The following is a 12,585-nucleotide window of genomic DNA, read 5'->3' as shown; positions in this document are numbered from 1 at the left end:
AGGCGGACGGGGGAGCAGTGGGCTTTAGATGAAAAGGAGGGGGGTAAAGTATTCTCCCTTCTCCCTTTGTTGTGTAAAGGAGCTAAAGTCACTTCAATAGGCACTTAATCCCATCCTCCACGCTTACAATTGCCTTCCAGTATCAATCAGGCATAATCTCAACTAAGATGATGCAGCTATACCAAGCAATTAAAAGCAATTCATGTAGTTATGGCTGCAAGCACTTTGCGGGCCCAAGTACACAGAGCCTCTGCAGGGATCCTGAATGCTGTAGTGTTTAAATTTGGTCAGGAACAATACCTCACGTAGGGATGAGGAAGGAATATGCAAAAGAAGAAGAGGAGGAACTCACTGTTGCAGGACAGACAAAACTGCAGAGCACATTTAGTATTGGACCAAAATAAAAAATAAGCAAGGCTGGAAGAAAGAGAGGTGATAGAAAGATGTGTTTGTGTTTGTGATGAGCATGAGGACTGTATTAAATGGTTTTATTCTGAGCACATGGTGAATATTACCAAAAAGTGTAGAGGAATAATGTATGTAGTGGTTTAAAATGTTCAACAGCACGAAGCACGATCAAAAAGTTTTCTGGAAGGGCCAGAAATTCAAGTTTTAATATAAACTGAGTTATTTTGGGGTTTGGTTGGAAGCTACATTATTGTTGTGTTATAATAAACCATCACAGCTACACCTCTGTTTATCTAAAAATCTAAAGACTTTTAAACATAGTTATAAAAAAATGATTACCTCTAAAATTTGTATTTTGTACACCAATATTACCATTTTCTGCCATTCAGTGATTATCAAGGGTATATCCTTAATGTTATACAGGCTGTGGGGACTGGCTGGGCTCTTAAAAATCTAGCAACCAAAGTGCATTTTAATTGAAAACAGACAAACAAAAACAAAACAGAATAAAAACAACAAAAAAAATCCCTCTTTCGTCAACAAATTCAGTATTCAGGAGTTTGACAGCGTTACATGAAATTAGATTTCTAATTATATTGTAATGTAATCGGAAATAATACTACTTGATTGAACTTGTATGTTGACATGAATGCTTAATTAATTATCATGAATGCTTAATTAACCAAGGTCGAAAATTTCCCCCGCATCAAGGCACTACGGTCTCTACCACTTCCACATGCTCATACTTCCCTGTCATGTCGGAAGACTGTGAATATCCACCGATGTGTTTGGTCTCGAACAGTTTAAAAGAACAAAGGCTAAAAGAATAGAAATAAAACTAGGTCATATTTAACACACGAATCAAGTGTGATGTATTCTTTGTTTAATAAAATTGAATAAAAATGTCAAGCGTAGGGAATATTTACTATCAAATAGTGAGCTCTTAAACTGTCACATTTTTAATAGTTAAAATAAATGCTTGTATGGGAATAGTGTGTGAGTGTTTGTTGGATCTCAGGAGTTTGCTGATGCCATAGCTATTTGTGGCTTAAAGTCCATTGGCGGTGCTCTCTGAGTGGGAGGGATGGCATACTCCCTCTTCCCTGTCAATCATAGTGACAGCCAGTCATAGTCATCTGTGAGCACATGTACTGTAAGAGGGCTTGTCATATTAGAGATAGTTAGAAGCAGATAGCATTTTCCTTCAAGTGAATTAAACTATGCAGTGTTAACTATGCTAAGTATAGCTGGCTTCCTGTCTTGGAGGAAACACATGCTAGCCCTGACAGGTTAGAGGAAATGGACAAATCAAACTGGGGAGTAAATACGATGGTTTGCAATAATATTTTAGCTTCTTATAGATCTGTAGCTGCTGCAATATTTAAATTGATTAAAAGCGTAGGCCTCTAAGCTGATCAGAGACACACAGATGATGTCTGGAACCGTAAGAGAAGGTAGAATTTCCAGACTATCACTCCACTTAGTTTACACTTTGATTCACTTTTAAGCATGGCAAGCCCAAAAACCACACTGAAACTACAATATTTAAGCTCTCTCAGTGTGTGAACTTTATGGTAGCATGAAAACAAGAAACTACTGCTACTAAAATGGTGGAACAATCCCATAATTAATGGGATTTAAATAGAAATTTCAATAAAAATAAATTAAAAGCTAAGTATAATATTGATCTTGAACATTTTTAACTATATTCTTATGCTCTATAAAGCTGCTTAGAGACAATGTCCATTGCTAAAAGCCCTAAACAAAAAAGGACAATATTTTCATTTCAATTTCCACTCAACAGATATTTGCTTAAACCTGAGAACATTTTGCTTTGTTTTACTATGATCGCTCTTTTAGGTTTTAGAGCTTGTTGTAAATATCCAGTATGCAAAGACTAAAGTCAAGTCAAGAAGCTTTTATTGTCATTTCAACGATATATAGTTGACGCAGTGCATAGTGAAATGACACAACGCTTCTCCAGGACAATGGTACTACATAAAACAACATAACATGGAACTACAAAACTACAAAACAATATGTGCAACCTGGTGCAAGCAGTGCAAGACAAAAGCCAGCGCAAACAGACAATACAAAACACTATAGTACAGGACAGATACACATAATACACAATATAGAATGAATAGCGCTGACCAGTATACATTCTTCAATGTATAAGCAGTGCAGTAAAGTCTGGTTCTTTTGTGTAACATGCTTATAGGAAGCTAGAAAAAAATGTACATGCGGGTTAACCCACTACAAGGATCTCCAGAGAGACTGGAGAGTACACACAGAGAAAGAAAGAAGTGCTCTTCCTCAAGAATTAAGGGAAAGGTCCTACACAAGCAGAAACATTCCTTCTCTCCTTCTAACAAGCCAAAGCCAAAAGACATGCAGCTCTTTCTCTTTACTGGCTTCTAGCTTACAGAGGGTTTTCAATTGCTGCCACAACATACTGTACTGATTTTATGATGCAATACAGACCAAAGAATCTAAATTAGCTTAAATGTCAGCTCACTTATAGAAACACTGTCGAAAGACACATGTGCTTTTAGTCTTGTTGCAGGCAGGACGAATGAAGCCATCTTCTGTGAGCCGTTCTGCCGGGGTGAATAAAGATCACTTTATTTTCATTAGATTTTAATTGTAAGACTTCTTTAAAAAATTGGGTTATGATTATTCATTTTTGTTAATGGTAATATGGAAAGAATTGTAACAAGTGTCAGTAGCTCAATATTTAAACGTACGTGTGTGTTTCAGAGAGTTCAAACACACGTTTACCTCATTCATTTCCTGCATCTTATCCAAGTGTTAAAGTTAGGTATAAAAAAAAATATATAAATAAATAAAGCATAATGAGCTTCCCGTAAGCGTTTAAGGGTAATAAAGAGCATTCCTTCACAGTGAGCACTTTACCCTGGTCAGAGGTGTAGTGGACTTGGACACGATTCTGGGAACAACTGGCTTGAGGTAGGAATAGCAGACATGATAGATGTCCTATATGTTTTCTAGAGGCAATCTTTCTTAGGCTTTCAGAGAATGGAAGAAAACTGAAAAGCACCCAGAGGAAACCCAAACAAACTCGGAGAGAATAAATTATACAATTACACTGATCATTTTTTCACACTTCCTTTCAGCATTAGCAATTATGTCAGTAAATATTATGCCTTTTGCTCCAGCTAAACCTCCCTTTCTGTTCTTTTTTCTAATTTGGAGCTATGCCTCAGGGCTAACATTAGGATAATTCAAACAATAATACAATATTATATTAATCACAACATAAAGCTACATGTATCACTGCTTGCTAACACTTGGAGACATTCTTCACTACAGTGACTCAATCCCACATCTGGCCAACATTTGTCCCTCCCAATAAACTAAGATATATACTTAACAATCCCTGAAGCAGGCCTTTAGAGCATTTTTAAATTCCTTCTTGTTGTCCTTTTCATTTATTTACATATTTTACTGAAAGGTCATCATAACAGAGGGCAGCATGTCTACATTACAGGTTGTAAAGTTACCAGACTGTACTGCTGTTTTTGGATTTACTAGACAGGCTTTTAAAGCCTTCTTCCCTTTGGTGCTTTTATATGGCTCTAGACAGAACTGCTTCTCATTATGTTTAAGCCTGGTGTCCCTCTGTACAGCCCAGGGAATTGGACAGGATTTCAGACTTGTCGGACTTTGATTCAGCACAGCTCCTCCACTTTCAATCCACAGACGTCTCTGCTAAGACCTAAAGCTAAGACACTGGATTAGAGAGTCTACAGACAACGAGCCTCATTTATCAACCTTTAAGCAAAGTTGTGTGTAGATGTTTGTGTAAGGCAAACTTACACAATTTACATAGGTTTCAGACTCACATGTGTATACTCACATGTGTATGTTGATCACACTAACAGTGCAAAGCCTCTTTCTGATACACAGCTCATTTGAATTTAGTGACGCCCACAAAACACCATAAAAGGTCAAGCACACAAAGGGCTGGAAACATAAAATACCTACTAAAGGGTGAAAAAGAAAAGCAGAAAGACGAAAATGGAGCTTATTTTGACTCATTTCTAGGCCCCCCCAAAATATTTTGCAGTTTAACAGCATCCGAAAAGGTCAAAATCTAGAGATAAATTACAGAAAAGGTGAATTAGGTGTAAATTAAGTGAGGTGACAAGAAAATGGTGTGATGGAGGAGAGAAAAATATCTACACTGTGCCCAGGTGATCACGGACACCGAGCATGTCACACAGAGAAACTGCTATTTTAAAACTGATTCAAGTGTCTCGGCTGACGTGTTGGAAGAAAAAAAAAATCATATCACATTTTAAATACATTTTTCCCCTCATAAGAGTGCAGTAAATCTTCCGTGAGCTGAAACATTTGTTTACAGCTTTTGGCTATGCACAAACAGATCAGGACATCCTCTGTTTCAACAGCCCCCCTATCCCTCGACCTAGTGAACTAGTATGAGGATGTGTTTTTGATAGAGACTACAAAGCACTTCTACATGTCGCTCTGGATAAGGATGTCTGCTAAATGTTGTAACTGTACTGTAATAAAAATAAGCTATTTAAATGCAATCTATAGTTCATATATAAAAGTCTAGTAATCCATACAAATATGACTTGAGGTCAATCAAGTCCAGATTCACGTCAATCTTCTTGTGTAAATTTGTAAATTTTCACACTTTGATGGTTGAGTAGGAGACGAGACAAGACAAGACAAGACAAGACAAGACAAGATAGAACTTTATTAATCCTGAAGGAAATTCTTTTGCCAGAGACTGCTTTAGATTACACAAGAGAATTAAATATGAAATTTTGGGATTTTCATGAATATGCCTACGAACAATTTATGAATAAATCCTTTCGTATCCAGATTTATAAAAGAGGCCCAATAGTCTGAACCTTCCACGATATTTCTTTCTCCATGTTAACTCTGTTAAAGCATTCTTAACAGCACATGACCATTTTATGAACTTTTTGGTTCTCATAATTAGATCCTCCTTAGCATCAGTATGTTGCCTTCTCTCTCTCTCTCTCTCTCTCTCACTTTCGATCTGTTTCTCGCAGTCTTCCTCTCTCTCCCTGACTGTGTCTCTCTGACCATGTCTCTGTCACTCTCTGTTGCTTGGTCTCGCTCTCTAAATCTCTCTACCTCTGTCATGGTGTCTCTCTCTCCCCCTTCTGTGTGTGTCTGTCCATCACTCTCTCTCTGTCTCTGTGTCTCCCCTTTTCTGTCATGCTCTCCCTCTCTGTGTCTGTCTGTCTGTCTCTCTCTCTTCAGACCTCAACAGACTCTGATGGCAACTGCAGCTCAGCTACACAGGCTACTCTTATATTGTACATTAAACTCCATTAAAAGGGGGGGGGGGATGAAAATACATCAGTCTAAACACCATTATGAGCTTCAAAAGTATAAGTTGATGACACTTTATAAAACTGGTTTACTGGACAGTTAATGGCTTGCTCAGTTAAAGTGTAACAGCCACTCTTCCTCAGACTTTACAGACGTTTGTTTCTGATTTCCCCCCTCCGATTTCTGAACTTCACTTCTTGCTTTTTGAAAGCAGGAAATGGTCATACAGCTTAAATACATAGGAAATGGACATACATGCTTCTGGGAACTGCATGCTGTTTATAATTATCAGAAGGAGAGTCAGAAAGGGTGGCTTGCTGGGTCCTCCAATTTCTATAATGTGTGCAATAATGTATCATTTTTGCTGCATTCTCTGTTGTTTTGGGTCATAGACTGACAAGTGAAGGTGGTTATTTCAAACATCACTGAGAGGTGAAGATCTCTACAGACCACTAGTTTTGCAAAATGTCAAATATATGTAAGCATTTTAGCTGGGGTCACTGTTAAAACTTCTGCCATTTTCTTTTTTAAACCAGAAAAACAGAAATCCCAGAGTGCTACATCATTATAAACTCATGTGCTGGATAACTCACGAAAAGCAGAAATTGATTACATTTCATCACCAGGGAAGGAGCAATTGTGAACGGAATGGAATATTAATTCACTGATATTCATTAACCGCGTTATTCAGCCTTGAATTTAAATCCAGAGCCTATCCTGGGAAAATCCTGGGTGCCGATTTGGCATAACCAATTGACCTACCAGCATGATTTGGGGAGATACAAAAAACCCACAGTATTCAGAGGAAGCCCTTAAAAGACATGTGGAGAACATGTAAAAGTTCACACAGACAGTAAAAGACGCTTCGGATCGAACCCGGGAGCTAAGAGGCGATGATGCTATGCCACAATGTCTCCTCAGGTAGGAAAAAAATAAATAAAACACACATGAAACATAAAACATTACAGTCTAAAGCAATATATTATATAGAAACACTAAAAACACTGACATTTCCCTCAGCTGTAGTATTTGCTTAAGATAGCTACACATATTTCCCCCAATTTTAATTATTCAGATATATTGTGAGGGTTGACTAGTTTTTACTATTTGGCCAAAAATAATAATTTTTTTTTTCTTTTATTATTAATTTGCCATAAATACAATTTCATACAGATCATAATTATATGACAATACTTTTTATTATGTATTCGGCAACGTAATGACTCAAAATTGCCCATTACTACAAACATTATCATATATGCCTAATTACTACACAGTAAAGAACTATTCTACACCATTTTGTCGTATAAAAACATGAGTAGTGTGTTCACAGTAAAAATTCTAAAACACCAACAAGAAGTAATGGACTTCAAGTACCCCAATGATGCACTTATTCAACTGAAAAAATCAAGTGTGGAATTTTAGACACTTCATGCACTTGCAGCTTTGCTTATACAGCGAAAAGGGCGGGTCTACCAGGCAATGATGGTGGAGGAGAAAAAAAAATTCACGATGGCCAAAGACACTATGGTGGACAAGATGTCTTACAAATGTATTTAAATTAGCTAAATTAGTTATGTTGTGTGATTTATTTTCCAAAATTTTTAAAAAGTTCTACTAAAGCTAGCAGGAATGATGTGTGTTCGACATCTTTTACCATCACCTGGGAAACAGTGTTAGTAAACAATCATTACTGTTCCATTTCAGACGATACAACCCTTCTAAAATTCATACACTAGACATTAGACTACATAGTGTGTAGTGTAAGTGCATAGTGTTTAAATGTCAGTTTCACAATGCCATTAGCTGCATCTGTTTAGTGCTCCAGATATCCATATTTGTATGAAATCATGAAGTAGGCATTTTTTGAACCCTACACTTTGCAACCCAGAAACACTGAAAAGCACTTGGATGTAGAAATGGCAGCTCTATCAACAGGGTCTGTGGACTCTGACGGTTCCTCACCTTCACCTTAGGCTCATAACTGTTCTCAGCTAGAGATGGGGGCTGTTTAATGCCACTTGCACAGTTATTTTGGACCTGCGAGATATTTTCTATGAACTTTATATGTTTAAATAAATATACTATGTACTATACATAAACATAGCTTTTTATGTTTTTTTTAAGCAGAAATCTATTTGAATTGGTGAAATTACAAGAACAAGATTATTCCTTTAAACTGCTACCAATGAAGACACATTTGTAATTAATATCTGTGATAGCTGTACTCATGTGAATTAGAGAATGTATTGGATGAATGTGTGCTTTGATTACATCACATGATGGGCCTAAATCTGCAGAAAATCTCTGGTAAATTGTAAATCTCCTCAGAATATCAGAGTTTGCTTCATTTTGTCCGCTTCGTTTCTGTGATCTGTTCTGGAGGGACTGACGACCTTGGGTCTTTTTGTACCCATGCTTCATTTCTGCGTACATCAGAGCCACGTGACCGAAATGAGTAACATTAACACAATTAGTCTGTGTACATCCTCCATGATTTGATTGGATATTTTCAAAAATCAAGCACTGAGCTCACACTTGAGATGAGAATCAAACCCACAACCCTGGTGTGTAGCAACAGCCACATTACCACTGTAATATTCTCTCTCACATGTATTCATTTCCTAAATTTAATGCTATAGTTTCAATTCCCATCAGTGCCAATATTCTCCTTAGATTTGACAATGTAACTGGTTTACATTAATACTACATGAATTGATTGCACTCTATACATCTAGTCATTAAGAAATATGTTTACATTTTAAGTTTACTTTAAGCACTGGAATCACATTTTCTTGACAAAGAAAATGCCCCCCCCCCAAGATAATGTATTAGGATGAGGCTGTAATATAAACCTCCTGTTTGAATGACGGATGACAGGCAGGCAGAAAATCAATCAACAGCTTTCGACCAATCAGATTTGAGAATTCAATAAAACTCAATAAACTTACAGAACTTGACAATATTCGAAGGCTTTGGCTATACATATAGTGATGATTAAACCATATACATCACCCAAGTTGTGAGGTAGTGGTCAACAGGAGTCTTATAGAGTGAGGCTGTTCTACAACAAAATTGGACCTTTTGAAAGTTAGGCTTCTGACCAAACAGATTTCTAATCAATACAGCTGCTGCTGCTGTAATTGACTGGTGTCCCGTTCAGTTTGCATTCCTGCTTTGTGCCAAGTATTCCCAGGATAGACTCTGGATTTACAGAGGCCGTGACCGGGATAAAGAGCTTACTGAAGATGAAGGAATGAATGTTGCTGATCATGAATGATGACATTGTTTCAGGAAGCAAGATGAGCCAGTGCAATAAATCCCATTTATTACAGAAAATAAAACTAAAAGAAAAATCATGTTAGATAATCTGATTACCTGCAATATTGTATATTGTTAGTAGACAATTTTATACAGTATATAATATATAGAACATCCATTTAATTTAAAACGGGGTTATTTCTTTGCTTTGTCCACCGCTAGCAGCATATTTAATAAGAATTAATAAGAATATTTGTTCTAAGAAGTCATTCTTTCTCTCTTGCCACAGCTCCATGAGGACAGCTTCTGTTGCTCATTTTGTGCCTCTTTTCTCTCTTTGTCTTGCATAAAGACTATCAATCACAGCCTCTCAATATGCAGATTTTTCCAGTGTCTGGCCAAGACAGCAGTTACTGTGTCTAAAATGCACAAAATTAAGGACTTCTGTTTCTACTCGCCAACAAACAGCATCTTTTTAACATGCAGAATACTTCCAAGATCTGCCATGCTTTAGCTTCCAGATTAAATTTTCAACTGAAGGCAAAAAGAGATGAAATGAGGAAAATCAATGCTGTGATGCATAAACATGAAACTAAAGTGAGGGAGGCAAAAATAAATAAATAAAATCAATCAATCAATCCCAGAAAATTATCAATATTTATTCGGTTTTCATGCCTTGTCCATGATGTTCCCTTACACGTTATCCCAGAACTACATTAAAAACCCTTTTTACCAGTAACACTGGTGATCCATTCCAGTGAAGATATTAGACAAGATATTTTCAATCAGTGTAAACAAATGAATTATTTTATGGCCGTAAGTCTGATATAAAATCAGTCAGACCACTGCTGGCTTTCAGTGAGATGTTTTGATCTTTGTTGGGATAACCTTACACAAAATGTTAGCGGTTAAATAACACTAGAAATGGGTTTAATATCATTTACTTTGAAGATAAAACCATTTATGTTATAAAAATAAACTTTTTGTAACTTTTCAATGAAAATATTGCTCCTAGTAGGCATGGTAAAAACAGAAATACGCATAAGAAATACGCATAAGAAGACATAACTGTCTATTTTCATGTGAGACATTAAACACCACTGTGGTGTGTGACTTGACAAAAATATTCAATGCTGAACATGGACACACAAAAACAGGCGTAAATTCAATTTCTTGGCCAATGCTAAAAAAAGTTAAATTAATCCTAGAAAAAGTGTTACTTGGTATGGGGCAGCTCACATGGTTTAGAGCCTGAAGACAAGACCAGTCAAAAAGAAGAAAAGAAAAAAAAAAGTGTGGTCAAATGAAACCGAGGCAGTGAGGATGTTCAGACTGAAAGTTTTTGCCTTCTTGTCACTCACCCCCTCCTGTCACTCTCATGTCTCTGTGTCTGTCTCTGACTGTAGCCGGAGAAGTATGTGATCCTCTTTAAACAGGATCAGCTGGTGGCTGGTGACCCTGGCAGCAGCAGTGTAGAAGTGGGCTAGGCCGTGCCTTTTCCCTCCTCTTCAGCGTGCGCCTCATTAGGGTGGATTTTACGCCCTAATCTGCGCAATAAGGATGAAGTCATAGCAGTTATCTGTGCTGGCCAATTCATCTCGCTATAATCTCTTCAGCTACAGCCCTGTTTCTCTCGTCCTTTCTGTGGCTCCACAGAATCACACATAATGCTTGACAAGTCTAGAGTCTAAGCTCTCCTGATAAAACCTACAAACCCACATCAAATGACAAAAATCGATGGCCACAAAAAAAAAAAATACTGGAACTGAAATACTGGAAGGAAATGTAATATTACACTCTGTCAGTCAGCTAGAAAGTAGCTTCTTCTAAATCCTGATCATCTTGCTCTCTAGCAAGATCAAGAGTGAATATTTTCCCATTATTTTTTCTTTAGAAATAATTGAGGGAGGAACTTAAAAGGAGGAGAACAAGTGTTGGGAGTGGGGAGGGCATCAGGGTTAGCTTTTAACTTAGCATTTTTATTGACTCCAGGAAAACAAAATAAGAGAGTCTCACTAAGAGCGTGCACTCGGCAATAGCCATTCAGGCCTTTGGAGGCCCATTGTAGCACTTTGAAGGGCCTGAAAGGAAACCCCACTGGTGGAAATCCAGTGGAACATCTCCACAACAGAGCACAACTGTTCCCTTCTGCATGAATGGGAGGCAGATAAAAGACGAGATGGACTTCTAAAGTACAGCCAAAAACAAAGGCAACAAAAGTGCTGATCATGAGGGAATGACACAACTCACTGCAAAGAAAAAGAGTCGCCAGACAATGGTACTCACAGCCAAGTGACACACTGAAGAATTGAAAAATCTACACAAGAAGAATCCCCCCCGTTACTTGCTCCCTCCACCTCGCAAAAAAAAACAAAAAAAACACAGAAACACAAGATGGTGCTGGATTTCTGTGAAGCCAAAGTGCTTCAAAAGGATTAATATAAAAAATAAATATTAAAAATAAGGAAGAGAGATGAAGAGACAGACAGACAGAAAGACAGAGAGTGAGAGAAAGAAAGAGAGAGACAAACAGATAGAGAGAGAGAGACAGAGAGAGAGAGAGAGAGAGAGAGAAACAGACAGAGAGGCAGAGGGAGACAACAGAGAGACAGACAAACAGAAAGAGAAAGACAGAGAGACAGTTAGAGACAGACAGATAGAAAGACAGTGAGAGACAGACAAACAGACACACAGTCAGACACAGAGAAAAACAGACAGAGAGAGACAGACAATCAGAGAGAGAGAGACATACAGAGAGAAACAAACAGATAGAAAAAGATAGAGGGAGAGCGAGGAAGGGGAGACAAACAGACAGAGAGATAAAAAAAACGAGAGAGAAGGTGACAGACTGAAGGGGTGAGATCTAAACAAGGCAGAATGTTCAAAGAGATCTGGAGACACTCAGGATGATGTGAAGAGGCTTGAAGAGGCTGAAAAGAAGCAAGGCAGGCTGGGTAAGACTGAGCGGAAATGTGCTCCTGTCCTGACTGAAGCTGTAAAAGGTGACAGCAGATCACTGGAATCCCCGCACACAAGCAGCACTCCAGTGGCACCACTCAACACCCACTTCTCCCTCCTGTTCCCTTCTTCAGCTCCACTCCTCAAGAGCCTCTTTGTGCACTCACACAATTAGTTCCTAAACCCTCGAGTAACATTTCCCCACCTCTTTACTCCTCAATTCAACATGTGCTTGACTCTTAAAGAGACTTTCGCCTTTATCTGACTCTCACACACGTCTCAAGTGCGAATGGAGCTTAAACTGTAATTATTAATAGTGGGGTCTTTGATTATTATTCTGGGAGCTTGCGTAGCACGGAGAACGCCTCCCATCGCCGGGTTTGGAATAAAAAACAACCGTCTCATAGTTTACTGGAGTCAGTGTGCGTCGTCCATTCTAATGGGTGGAAGTGCTTCATTTACAGTTAAATCATGCCACCTTGGAGAATGAGAGCAGATCAGGAGGGGCAGGGGAGTGGGAAAAGGGGAGAGATTTGTTTGACATGTTTTTATAAAACCTCTCCAAATGATGCCCCCCACCCCCAAGTGCAGACATTTGCATGC

General features: G+C 38.1%; 1 protein-coding gene across 1 annotated transcript in view; it reads right to left on the bottom strand.

Moving 5' to 3' along the window:
* The window catches only part of clybl (citrate lyase beta like), a 61,686-nt gene that overhangs the window by 23,968 nt on the left and 25,133 nt on the right, over window positions 1-12,585 (bottom strand). The window lies entirely within an intron of this gene.

This window comes from Hemibagrus wyckioides, linkage group LG06 (assembly GCF_019097595.1).
Source record: "Hemibagrus wyckioides isolate EC202008001 linkage group LG06, SWU_Hwy_1.0, whole genome shotgun sequence".
NCBI classification, from domain to species: Eukaryota; Metazoa; Chordata; class Actinopteri; order Siluriformes; family Bagridae; genus Hemibagrus; species Hemibagrus wyckioides.
The sequence above is the reverse complement of the archived record's forward strand: the minus strand, read 5'-3'. Positions and strand labels throughout refer to the sequence as shown.